The sequence below is a fragment of the Onychomys torridus genome, chromosome 5 (assembly GCF_903995425.1).
Source record: "Onychomys torridus chromosome 5, mOncTor1.1, whole genome shotgun sequence".
Classification (NCBI taxonomy): domain Eukaryota; kingdom Metazoa; phylum Chordata; class Mammalia; order Rodentia; family Cricetidae; genus Onychomys; species Onychomys torridus.
The window spans coordinates 27,723,679-27,736,404 of NC_050447.1; positions in this window are offsets into that span (position 1 = coordinate 27,723,679).

The window sequence follows — 12,726 nt, forward strand, 5'->3', positions numbered from 1 at the left end:
ATTGGTTACCCCCAAGCAAAGTGCTTCATCCCTTAAGTCTCAGTTTATTACCTATAAACAATCTATTGCCATGTTATATTAGATTGCTGTTAAAGATGTTTTGTAAACCTCTGGAGTGCCAATCACAGTCCCTAGAATGAATGGCTATTGAACAAATATCCAAACTCTTGTTTCTTTCTGATAGGTACTTCTGTGAGATTCAAGTCAAATGAGATATTTACAAAAATATGAAAATACTGTGTAGGATAATATCAGAATGCTTTTGGAGTCAGTTTCTAATGTCATGGCGATTAGACACATTTGTTTCTCACATTAGACATGCATCATGGCTTACATAGCATTTCCCTTGCATACGAAAAGATCATGGAATTATTCAGGAGTAAGTATACTGATGAGAAGTCAAAGACTTGAGCACACCCTCTACACAAACACAAGTTTGACTTTTTCAGAACGTGGGTTGAAGTAAGTTGCATAAAGCTGAAATTTAGATCAATTGCCTGGAAATCTTGTCATCTTTGTTCATGGCAATGTTTAACTTTATCATATTGGTAAATAAAATTTTTCTCACAGTCATGTTTAACAGTCTTCTAGTGATGTTGTTCATCTCTAGATAGATAGCCTTGCTATTACACCAGGCCTCACTTTTTCAGTATTATCTTCAGTTTTCAGATTTTGCCTAGGGTGCTTCCAGGACTATATTCTGACTTGCATTATCATGGCAGTTGCTGTGGACTTGTCTGTAACTACTCCGAACTGTGTTCTGCAGTCCCATAACATTGTCCGTTCTTCTACTCAGATCTCTCTGGTGAGAGCTTCTTAGGGTCTTCAAGTACTTATGGCTTGAAAATCAATTGTATATACCATGCAGACTGTGACTTTCCCAAAGATATGTTATTAGTTATCTTCCCTTCCCAAAATTTAACTCTACTTGTATACCTTGATCAAGTCAAAGAGAAAAAAAGAATTGGGGAAGTGGGTTATTCCACATCTCTCTTCATCATTTACATGATTGTGCATGCTATGTTACCATTTTCAATATCATTCATTATAAACTTTCATTGAAATTGACCTGACTATTGCTGCAACTATACCTTTCTTTTGACTTTGCCAAAAAGTGGTATTAAGTTTATAGAACCCATAATGTCTATGAATTATAAATTATGACAACCTGATTATAAATACTTGTTCCTGCTTCACTGAGGACATGAGTATATTGTTTAGTAAGTGAATAAAATGATGGTATATTAGGGTCTTTATCTCCATAGAATGAGTGGATAGTAATTCAATAATATTTTTTTCTGTGCATCCATAGAAAAACCTCAGACTTTATTAAGTTCTCTTCATAATTATTAAGTATTTCCTAAGCTCACATCACCAATACCTAAGGTTTAAGCACTTCAAATCTGACAATCGTAGTATTTAAAAAATCTTTTGAATCCTATTAAATAGGCCTCCCCAACAATATCTAACCAAACAATTTTCAACCTTTGAAGAATTTTGAAAGGGTTTGAAAAACAGTATGAATTATTATACCTGCATGTTACCACAATTTAATTTCTTGTTCCTCAAATACATTACAATATTTTTTATCCCCAGTCAATTCTTATTTGTTGAGACCACATCAATTTCTATTATCCCTTATTTGTAACCTTTCAATTCCTTTCATTTCTCATTAATTATTAGCTTTTTGTGGCAAGATTTTTTTCAGCATGATTTCTTCCTGGACATGATGTTCTCCTGCATTACTTCTTAATACAACTGTGTCTTCTACCATAATGTAATGATTTAAAGTTCTGTGAGTGTGTGATATATCTCCTACAATATTTTTACACTAGCTCTATGTAGGAAACAGAAGAGATATTCAGCTAATGTTTGTTGAGTGAATCATGAATAGATGAATGCATGCCTAATCTCTTCTTAATCTCAAAGTGATTTGACAGAAATTCTATGACCCAGATATGTAAATGTATCTTTAAACCTGGATTTGCTATAATATTTGTATTAATTTGTTTTTCACAGGGACACTTTTCATTGTGTCTAAGCTCATTAGATACACAGCAGTTTTCATATCACTTTACTTGCTCTGGATTTTCACAACCCAAAGCTAGCAATCTGACTGAAAGAGCCCCACAACCCTGTGTCAAGTCAAACAGAAGTTTCTTTTCTTTGTGTAGTTCTCAGTGAGGTCTTGATTGTTACTGTAAAACCAATTTGCACATTCAAATAAAAAATGGCAGTAAAATAATATGACAGAACACAATAAAAACCTGGAAGTTCATGTGGAGGGCTGAATTGCACCATATGGTTTCCAGCTCTGTACCTAGACCCAACAGAGTACATTAAGAAAACCATTTCAGCAGTGCCTTGTTGTGAACAGTTGTAGAAGGGCATATGGTATATTATCCCACATTGGGATAATTATGAATTTCCTTGTGTTGAACCTTGTCTCTCTCAATGCTTTGGGCTTGGCATAGGGAGACATATGCATGAATTTCTTGTAGGGCAGCTTCTTTCTTTCTTTCTTGTATTCACATTTGTATAGGTTAAATTGGGGTTGTTAACTCCATTGTTCCTCACAATAACTATAATTTCAAAAAGGGAAATAATTAGTGATACTTGAGGATTCAGAGATTTGTAGTTAAGAGATGAGCAATTCTGACATGAATTTAATTTCTGTCATGCTATTATGGAGATAATATGGTAAATGGAAAGAAATTCAGAACTGAGTAGTCTTGACATTATCTAAACCCATGACCATTATGATTTCCTTGTACTAGCTGCTGTGCTAGGCATGTGGCATGATTAACTTAATTGCATCTGTACAATAGGTTGCATTAGTATGATTTTTCACTTAATTTGTACTCTTCAAATAAGTAAATAATTTATTTACCTATGTATTTATTATTTATGTCATTTCTTCTACATAGTTACTGAATTAGAAAAAAATTAATATAACATAATATAGATTCAGTATTTTTAAATTATTAAGTTACATATTCTTCACCAAATATCAAAATTGAAGAAGAGAAATGTTAAATATTTACATCCATCCATTCTAGAGCAATTCATACATGAGATGAAGATTGTAATCTATTTTATTGAAAACTAAGACATAGTCTTTAGTCAGTAAGATGTTACATGTGTCCCAAATGGAAATTATATGGATTTGAGCATGAGATAAATGCCTTACTAGCACATACCTTTGAGTGATGTGTTCTTTTTACACCTGTAAAGCTGATGAAAACAAAGACTTTACTGTAAAAATATAGATTACATATAGATACAGATATTACTTCATGTGCAAACTCTAATACATATGATTTTACTTATTTGTAACAACTGTAAAATATTGGTATATTATATATAACCATGTAGACTTATATATACATCTATGTATCTCTATATGACTTTAATAATAAATCAAAATATGAGTTAATTAATAAAATGTTCTCAGATTAATTGCCATGCACTCAAAAACTCCATATATTTATTGAATGTAATCCTGAAATGTGGGACATGTGTACAGACCTCTAGCATATACCTTGTCTGCAAACTTAAGTGTCCTACTGTCCTTTTCTACTCCCAACTGTACATGCTTTATTTCTGTTTCCCCCACTTGTCCTTTTTTTTTTCTTCCTCATTGTAAATATGCATAATACTAGTCAGTAGAAACAATGCCCCAGACTCATTGTTTTGTTGTCTTGGAATTTCCTGTGTCAAATAAATTAAACAATTACTCTTTATTTTGCCATCATGCACTTCTCAGAATATAGGGTAGATGTAGTGAGACTCTATGCCACAATGTTACCCAATGACCTTTAACCTAGCTTCTTATAGAGTCTTTGTTCCCATCTGAAACCTCCTAAACCAAACCCCTGGTTTCTGAATTTTGTTCAGCCTGGTGTTCTCCTAAACTCCCATCAAAAAGATCTAAGCTTTGCTTGGATCATTCTAGGGCTTTTCCAGTCATGAGTTCTAAACTCTCCCTCACTCCTATGTCAAGTTTATCATAGCAATGACTCCCTCTTCCAGCACCAATTTCATTTCACCTAGTTTCATTTCTGTGGCTGTGATAAAATAGGCTGACAAACATAACTTAAGGAATAAAGGACTTACTTTGACATATAGTTCCAGAGGGAATACAGGCCATCCTGTAAGGGAAAGCATGGATACAGAGGCATGAGCCTGTCTGTCACTTGTCATCACATTCATCAGAAGCAAAGAGAGGGAAGAATTAGTGGGATCAAGGACTAAAACCTCAGAGCATATGCCCAGTGATGTACTTCCTACCTCAAGACTCTGTCTTCTAAATTTTCATGTGTAACCTTCTCAAAGAGCAATAGTAGCTGAGATCGAAGTATTCAATATCATGTGTCAATAGGGACATTTCACTTATAAACCATAATGCATATATACTTGTTAAATTTTCAATCACTTAAATAAACTCCTATAGTCTTGCTGAAATAATACTCAGAAAAAAAGTGACAAATAATGACAGAGATGCTTATTTTTCAGATATCAGTCATAGATTTGTATGAAAATTATTGTTCACACATGCTTTACTTTGTATTTAAGGATTTCCTTAATCATTTTCATTAACTGTCTAGTAATGTGGAGTTTGTAAATATTTAAATTAGTTTTATATGAAAACTTAGGTATTTTTATGTTCCTCAGCGTAACAGAAGAAATGGCCAGCTCTGAGAAAAAAAAAAAAAATGCCTTGTTAAGGCAGGAAAAAGCGCTGAGCGTGATGAAATGCAGGCAATACACTGTTCTGTTTTAGCCTGAAAAAAGTAAATTGTAATAAAAACTATATAAGCCTAAATATATTTCCAAAGTAAAGTTCTTGGAAGATCTTAAGTGTGCTAAAAATGGCCTCTTGGTGACATTTTTGCCCCACTTGTCAATTTCCTCTTTGTATGGTTTCAGCGTTTTGAAAGTTGAGATACTGCTGCCAGGCACTTCTCAGCAAGTTTGAAGATTTAAACTTCTCTGCCCTTCTGTTGTTTTTCATCATCAAAATTTCTAAAAGCAGGGGAGGTGACAATGTACTCTAACCATGTTTGAATATGGCAACACATTTAGAGAACTTGGGGCCAGAAAAGATACTTCCATTACCATCGACAGATGATGTTGACAAAACAGCCACAGTGTATTAATATTTATCAAACTATTAAATAGGCATTTGTGTATGAGAAAGGTTAATATCTTATAAATGGAAATTGAGTTTATGTGGCGATCTGACCCATTATCTGAAAGCACCCTTTATCACTGAGAGGAGAGAACAAATGCACAATTACAGGTGCAGCCCAGCTGGTTAGGCAACAATTTGTTAATGCTTGATACACAGCGCACCAAGTACTTCAGCAATTAGAGACGTGATACAACAATTAATTAGGCCCCCAAATTAAGTCAGGCAAGAAATGTTATTATACTCCAAGCAGAAATATCACTAAAAAAAATCAAAAGAAATCACCAGAGAAATTATTTTTAAATTAATATGTAGAAGGCTTTGCAAAATGACCTATTTTATCAGCTTTGCCCAGTGGATGCCTATTGTAAAAACATACATTTTCTGATTTTGCAACAACTTGAAATTCTGAAGTGAATAGAAATGATCAGTTTTCTAATAAATATCATGTTCTTTATAATCACTTGCCAAAATGAGAATTCTTCAGTTCCACACACCATCTGCATTCTAAATCTCTTGTCCTTAATGGTTACTGGGCATCAGTGAGCAATAGTGTTCTCTGAATTGCTAAAGCAAAATGGTTATGGAAAAACCTAGAATTTGAATTTAGAGAGAACTTCATTCTTCTCTTTAGTATAATCTAGACAACACCAAATCTATCTTACAAGATTTCCAAAAGATGTCTCTTCCTAACACCTTAGTCTTCATCCCACTTTGATATGAGATTGCTTCTTTCTTTATCTGCCTCCTAGTAATAGGGTGGAGGAGGGGCAGTTGTTTTTAAATAGCATATCCTCTGAAATCTACAGAGCATAGCAGAGCCTCAGACTTGAGAGTTGTCTTACCCATAACCTCCCTTGCTGTATCTCAGGGATAAAGCACTACCATGGTGAGAAAAGAACTAGGTGATAGAGAGCCAAAAGCACACAATATATCATGAAACATACATGAGCAATCTCAGTACCTCCTTAGAAATAACCTCTGCAATTGACAATAGTATGTGCATAATTGTACTATAATCAGGTCTATATTATGAGTCATGACTAAGGAATTAAATATGCAGATTTTAGAATTTGTAATGAAAGCTCTTCCTTTCACATCAGAATTTAGCAATATTCTAGGATAAAAGTGGTTTAAAATTAAAAAGGGGCTAGCTCTTGCCGTAATTAGACTGTTAAAGGGTGACACATTGTTTTTGGTTACTCCAAATATTGAAGGAAAAATTCTTGCCTGGGGTTGAAGGGCTCACGGAGTATACAGCCTCACATTAGCCAGATGAAATTGTGCACTGTATGTAGTCACACAGGCTCACAGCCCACAGGCAGACCCTGTAGCATACAGGGCCACATGGGATTGCAATGAAGAGCAATGAGTTACATAGGGACCATGGGAGGAAGAATTTGCAAGCACAACGGGAAAGGTCAATCTTGCTTCTTAAATAGGAGTATACTTGGGTTTGAAAACTTGCAGCTTGTCCGGGAAGTAAAGCCCATTCCTTGTAGATAAGCGATCCATGCCATCTCTTTAACATCAGTACTATTGACTAGGTGTCCTTATTCACTGCATTTTGACCCAGGTCTTTCAGTGAGAGTGTTTGAAGTTTGTCATGATTTTACCAGAAGTTTAAGCACGATATTATATTGAGTCTTAAGGTCAGCATCAGACAGGCAAATAGCATGTGATTATGAAAGAACAATATCAAGGACTGTGGCTGTGGTCAATAGATACTTGGTCAGGGTAGGATTTTCATTGCGTCTACCATCAATGACTTCCTCTTAAGTCAGGCAACTGTTTAAAACTCACCACCTTTGGGACTGTCTGCCTGAAAACTTTACTGTCTTTATTACAATATGTGAATTACTGAGTGATAATTGAAGAAAATCAAGTCTATTGGGAGATTTGCTCACCAGCTTTGGAGATGTGATTTAGGCTACTCTTACTGGATAATGACATACTTTCTGTTTCACATCCTTTACTTTTGGGATGGCAGTTGCACTTGTGTGGGTAATTCCATTGACATTAAAATAACATTTCCATTAAGACAATACTATCTCAGGCACCCATACTGAGACAGCAAGGGCTCCTTGTGGCTCTTACTATGTCTATTGGAGTTTATGAAATACTTAATTGACATCATGGCAGGTATAGAACTTGAAAGATGACAGTATCAGCTCCTCTGGAGCTACTGCTATGGATGTACATATATTCTACCTTTGTGCATATTGCAGCACAACTTGTTCTAATACTTACATTAACCTTATGCAAATTCACATATATGTACATGCATACATGAACAGTTTGCAAAATGAGTGATGCTTTCATTTCCCTTTATGGCAATATTGTTAAAATACAAATGTTATCTAATATTTGAATATTTTAAATGATATTAATCTCCTATTTTTATTTTTATAAAAAAAACTACATGTTTATTTATAGGTATGTGAATATTTTACACACTTATGCACACATATACACACATATACACACAAACACACACACAAAACCAGCTTAGTATTCACTAATTCTCTATCAATACATTCACTAAATTTCAGACTGAAGATATTTGAAAAAAAAAGTTGCATATGTACTAAGCATATGTTTGTGTTTATGTGATTATGTGTGCACATGTGTATAAATGGCTGTGAGTGTACATACAAATGTAGATGAGTGCACTTGTAAGCCAGAGGACAAATCCTGTTGCCATTCTGCAGGAACAAGTTACCTCAGTTTTTATTTATTTATTTATTTGAAACAGGGTCTCCCATTGGCCTGGCACCAAGTAGGTTAGGTTAGATGTCCACCAAGTCCTATGAAGGCCCTTTCTGATGCTTGGATTGTAAGTGCATACCACAAAGCCTTTCTGTTATATGAAGGTTCCTATGAATTGTCCCAGATCAGGGATCAAAAACAGAATTGAGTTGACCACTATCCTGTGAGTTTGAAAGACTGCTCCTGGATGAACATCACTCCCTACCACCCCCAGCGCAGTGAGATAGAGAAAAAAAGGATCAAATAAGCCTTGTCTAGACTTTAGACCTACAGAAGTAGCAGTTTGTTAGGGGCATAGATTTAATAAGATGCCATGCAATGAGTTAAATCTTATGTAGTTATATGGAGACAAATATTACCATGAATACAACACGATAGCATTTCAAAACATATATTCTCATGGGTGTTTTGCTCCAAGTTAAATTCAGGGCCTTGTGAGTGCTACACTAGAGAGCAGCCTGTGGTTTCCAAGGGATTGCCTGCTGGAGTAGGGGGCTGGGCAAAAGCAATGAGTGGGAAGAAGGAGGGGGAGATCTATGTGATCCACTGGAGGTGGTGCCAGGAAGGAGGAAGGAAGGCTGTCATTTGCTTCTTCTGCAAAGCTAGGGATGAGACTGGGGGATTGGATTTGGAGGAAGCAGGGGAGAGGTGACGATCTGCTGTTTTGTTTTGTTTTGCTTTGTTTTAATAAAAAGAGAGCCTTGACATTGAATGAATTTCCAAAAGTGAGAAAATCAAGATCATGCTTGATGCGTTGGGAAGAAATAGCAGTAGACTCATCCATGAAATGAAGATCTTCTATCTCTCTGTGAGACTGGAGAATGTGATAGCAAAAATAATAAGCCACACTTTTCAAACTTCACATAAATTACCTCAGGATATTGTTATGATGCAGATTCTGACCTATGAACTCTATCATGGAGCTTAGTGCTTTGCATTTCTCATAAGATCTCGGAGCTAACTTTTGAACTGCCACACAGAACACGTCCAAACTTGCAACTTGCAAGCAGAAAGCTTAAATAGTTCCTTTAAAAGGAGGAGCACTCTCTGCTCCTTCTAATTTCAAATCTGTCTTTGGTCGAGAAAAACCAGCAGGATACAATATAATATGATTCAGAGTTCTTTTATCATTTAAAAAGTCTTATGAGGTAGTCTCAATGTGGTTGAACACAATACTTTCCTCTCATTTAATGTTGACTTTTTTTATTCTTACTGACAACTTGAGTTGGTTGGTATGAGGTAAGATGCTCACAAATTTCTGTGCCCAAAGTAAAATAATGGAGTTGACTAGACTTCACGTATGTTTCTTTATTATTATACCAAAGCATGAATAATATTATTTTTTATTTTAATCTTCAAGTTAGAACAAAATACAGTAAAACATAAGTATTTTTTGTGGCAAAACAAGTATCCAACAAACTTCCATCAGACCTAATTCTTTTATCTAAATGCTCCTTTGTAAATATGCAAAACGCAGAGGTTACTCAGACCTGAATTTTCCTTCTAAATGCTGATTATATGTAAATGAATATAAGGTTCCAGATGTTGATATAAATTGGTAACTGCAGTTACAGAACAACATATACTTACCATCTAAATTATTACAACAATTACAGCCCTTGACAGGTGGTTTGGTGAAATCATCATGTAATAATTTCTATTATTTACAGTTGGATGATTGTTAGAAAATGATAAAGAGAATGGTTTATGCTTGTGAACCACAGCAGGACTTATTTTATTTTCAGTTTATACTATCAAAGTAGAATAAAACACCTGAAAATTTAGGTTTTTAAAAAAATTCTGGTTGCACTGCATACTGAAGTCTTTTAGTGTGTTTCCCCGTAATCAATTCATGATATTATGTTTCGGGTTCTAGATACAGAAACTCCTGTGAATTAACTCATTGTGTTTAAGAATGTTCTCTGTGAATTTCAGCATGCCTTTCCATACACAGACACCCATTCAAAGATTAAATGATTAGAAATACTAAAGTATTATTAAATTCTGGATATCAAGCATATTGTGGTCAGCTCCACAGGGCTTTTCTCTAGAAAACACAGTTAATAAGTTAAAAGATTAAACAAGAATGCTTTGTGGGTGCCATGTTGGTCTCTCATGTGCTTGGGCAATGGTGGCATAAACTTGTGGAAATGGCCAAGCAATCCCTGGTTTAACCTCATGCCAAAACACACTACAAGATGCAGCCCATGTCATGCCCTACAATGCCTGAATGGCCAGGAATAAGAAACTGGATAGCCCAGAAACCTAGGGTAGAATAAAAACACCACTGACAAAAAAAAAAAAAAAAAAAAAAAAAAAGGAAGATAAAAGACTCAAAGATTCCTAATGATATTCTGCTTAGATCAGATGTCATCAGAGAGGCTCCCTCCAGTAGCAGATAGGATCAGGTTCAGAAACCCACAACCAGACATTATACAGAGAGAAATTATAAATTGAAGGTCTCCAGGTCTCCCCCCCTCAGAGCTCTAGGAATCCCTCAGAAGAGGGGGAAGAATGATTTCAGAGGTGATGGAGGACATCAGGAGAACATGGCTCACTGAATCAACTAAGCATAGCTCATAGGGGCTCACAGAGACGAAATGGCAAGTACAGAGCCTTCAAGGCTTTGCACCAGGTCCTCTGTGAATATGTTATGGCTGCTAGTTTGGCATTTTTGTAGGAGTCCTAGCAATAAGAGCAGGTGTGTAGCTAACTTTTTTGTCTGCTCTTGGGACTCTTCTTCTCCTATTGGGTTGCCTTGTTAAGCCTTGATAAGAAGGCTATTTTCTTCTTTTATTGTGTATTGCTTTGTTGTATTTGACTGTTGTCTCTTGGAGGCCTGTTCCTTTCTGCAGAGGAAACAGAGTGGGGGAATAGATCTGGCGTAGAGGGTAGATGTGTAAGGAAGAGCTGAGAGGAAGGGATAGGGGATTGTGGTCAATCTAGATGTATTGTATAAGAAAAGAATCTTTTTTCAACTGAAAAAAATGTAAGGAAATCACTTTTCTTAACAGTTATAAATTTTTGAGAGATATTCATTGGGACTCATAGGAACTAAGTTTATTCTTCTAATTTTATTATTTTAAATAATATGGTAATACATGCTATGTGATGTTTTTCTCTCAAAGAAATTTTCCTCAGACATATTTTGATACAGATGAAACAAATGCAAATCTGACTTGTTACTACGCTGCTCATTAGTGGTTTAACCTGGAAAAATAGAAAAATACATCTTCTGAATGAGCCTCAGTCTTTGCTAAACATTGGTAAAAATGAGTGTTCTAAAGGTTAAGTTTCATGGAAATGTTACCTATTACATTTAAATGACTTAAACTTAAGTGTTCAAATGATTTTTTTTCCTTATTTCCCAGACCATCCATAAATAATCTGTATACAATAATCTTGTGGTTGGCTGTTTCCCTAAGATCCACAGAGCCAGGATTATTGAAGAGGATGTCTATGACACCTACCACTTTTGCTAACTGATGTAATGATATTCTAGCAAAGGACAGGTAGATCTTCCTTTACCACAGCCATGCAAAGAAATGCTCTGGGGCTATATGAACATACTTCCCCATATTAAAACATTCTTTTTGTATATAATTTTACAATATACATCAGTATGTTCTAAACTCTGATCCAGTAAATCATATACTTCAAGTTAATTGTAAATGAAGGAAAAAATATTACTCATTGTAATCATATTAATATCAAAAAACATCTGACAGTTTAAATGATTTTCATTTAGGGGATTATCCATGTTACAGAAATTCATTTGCTGTTTAAATTGATTCCTATAGTAATGATATTACTTTAAAAATCTTTAGGAAAATATTTAGCAAAAAATCAGGGAGGCTTTACACACTTTGGAGTCAATACAGAGAAATCAAGCTGAAACTGGGCTGAAAGTTTCCTCTCTGCTGGGTAGCTTTCATGATGGCTGAAGTTGCTGTTCAGCCAGCTATGGGAAAAAACTTATCAACATCACCCAGCTGTTGGTCTCCCTTGTTGCAGTAGAGATCTGCTAGGCACATGTGTCCACTTGTGTGGACTGGCATGATTGTTACAGAGGTAACCAACTGTGTTCTTTCTGGATCAGAGTCTTACTTTGCAGGAGAAAGTCTATGCAGAATACTTTGTACCTGGTTAAATGTCTATTGATAGGGAGGTCAGAAGCTATAGGAATTAACTCACTGCTTCCTTTTTGCTAAAAGAACACACTGTCAATATGTCTCCTAAATATGTACATTTATAGTCATATTTAGCCATAAATGTACATGTACATAAATGTACGTTAAATGCTGCCTTCAGCCTCAGAGATGCTTTTTTTTGTAGCAAGTCATAGTTAATTCAGAGACTCCTGGCAGGTTATTGTGCTGAGAATAAGTGACTACTGAGTTCTCTGAGTACAACATCTATATCACTCTTTCCTAAGCTCAGGTAAAATCACACATAAATGTAAAATTGGACAGTAGAGATGATGTTAGTGAAACATTGTTTTCTTCACATGATATGACCTCTACATAGCAGATGTGGCTACTGGAAAAGGGCCAATACAAAACTGATTTCATTACCATTTAATCACTGGTGAGTGACTGGCCTACTGGCCATCACACTCTTTCCCAAAGCTTCTGGTGGTTGGCAGTTGAAAATTTCTACAAGGTATTGTTGTCTTTTGTGGTATAGCCAGTTATAAATCCCCCATGTTTCACACTCAAGCCCATTTAGGTAGTCCTGGTTAAACTCAAGTCATAAAGCAAAAATAG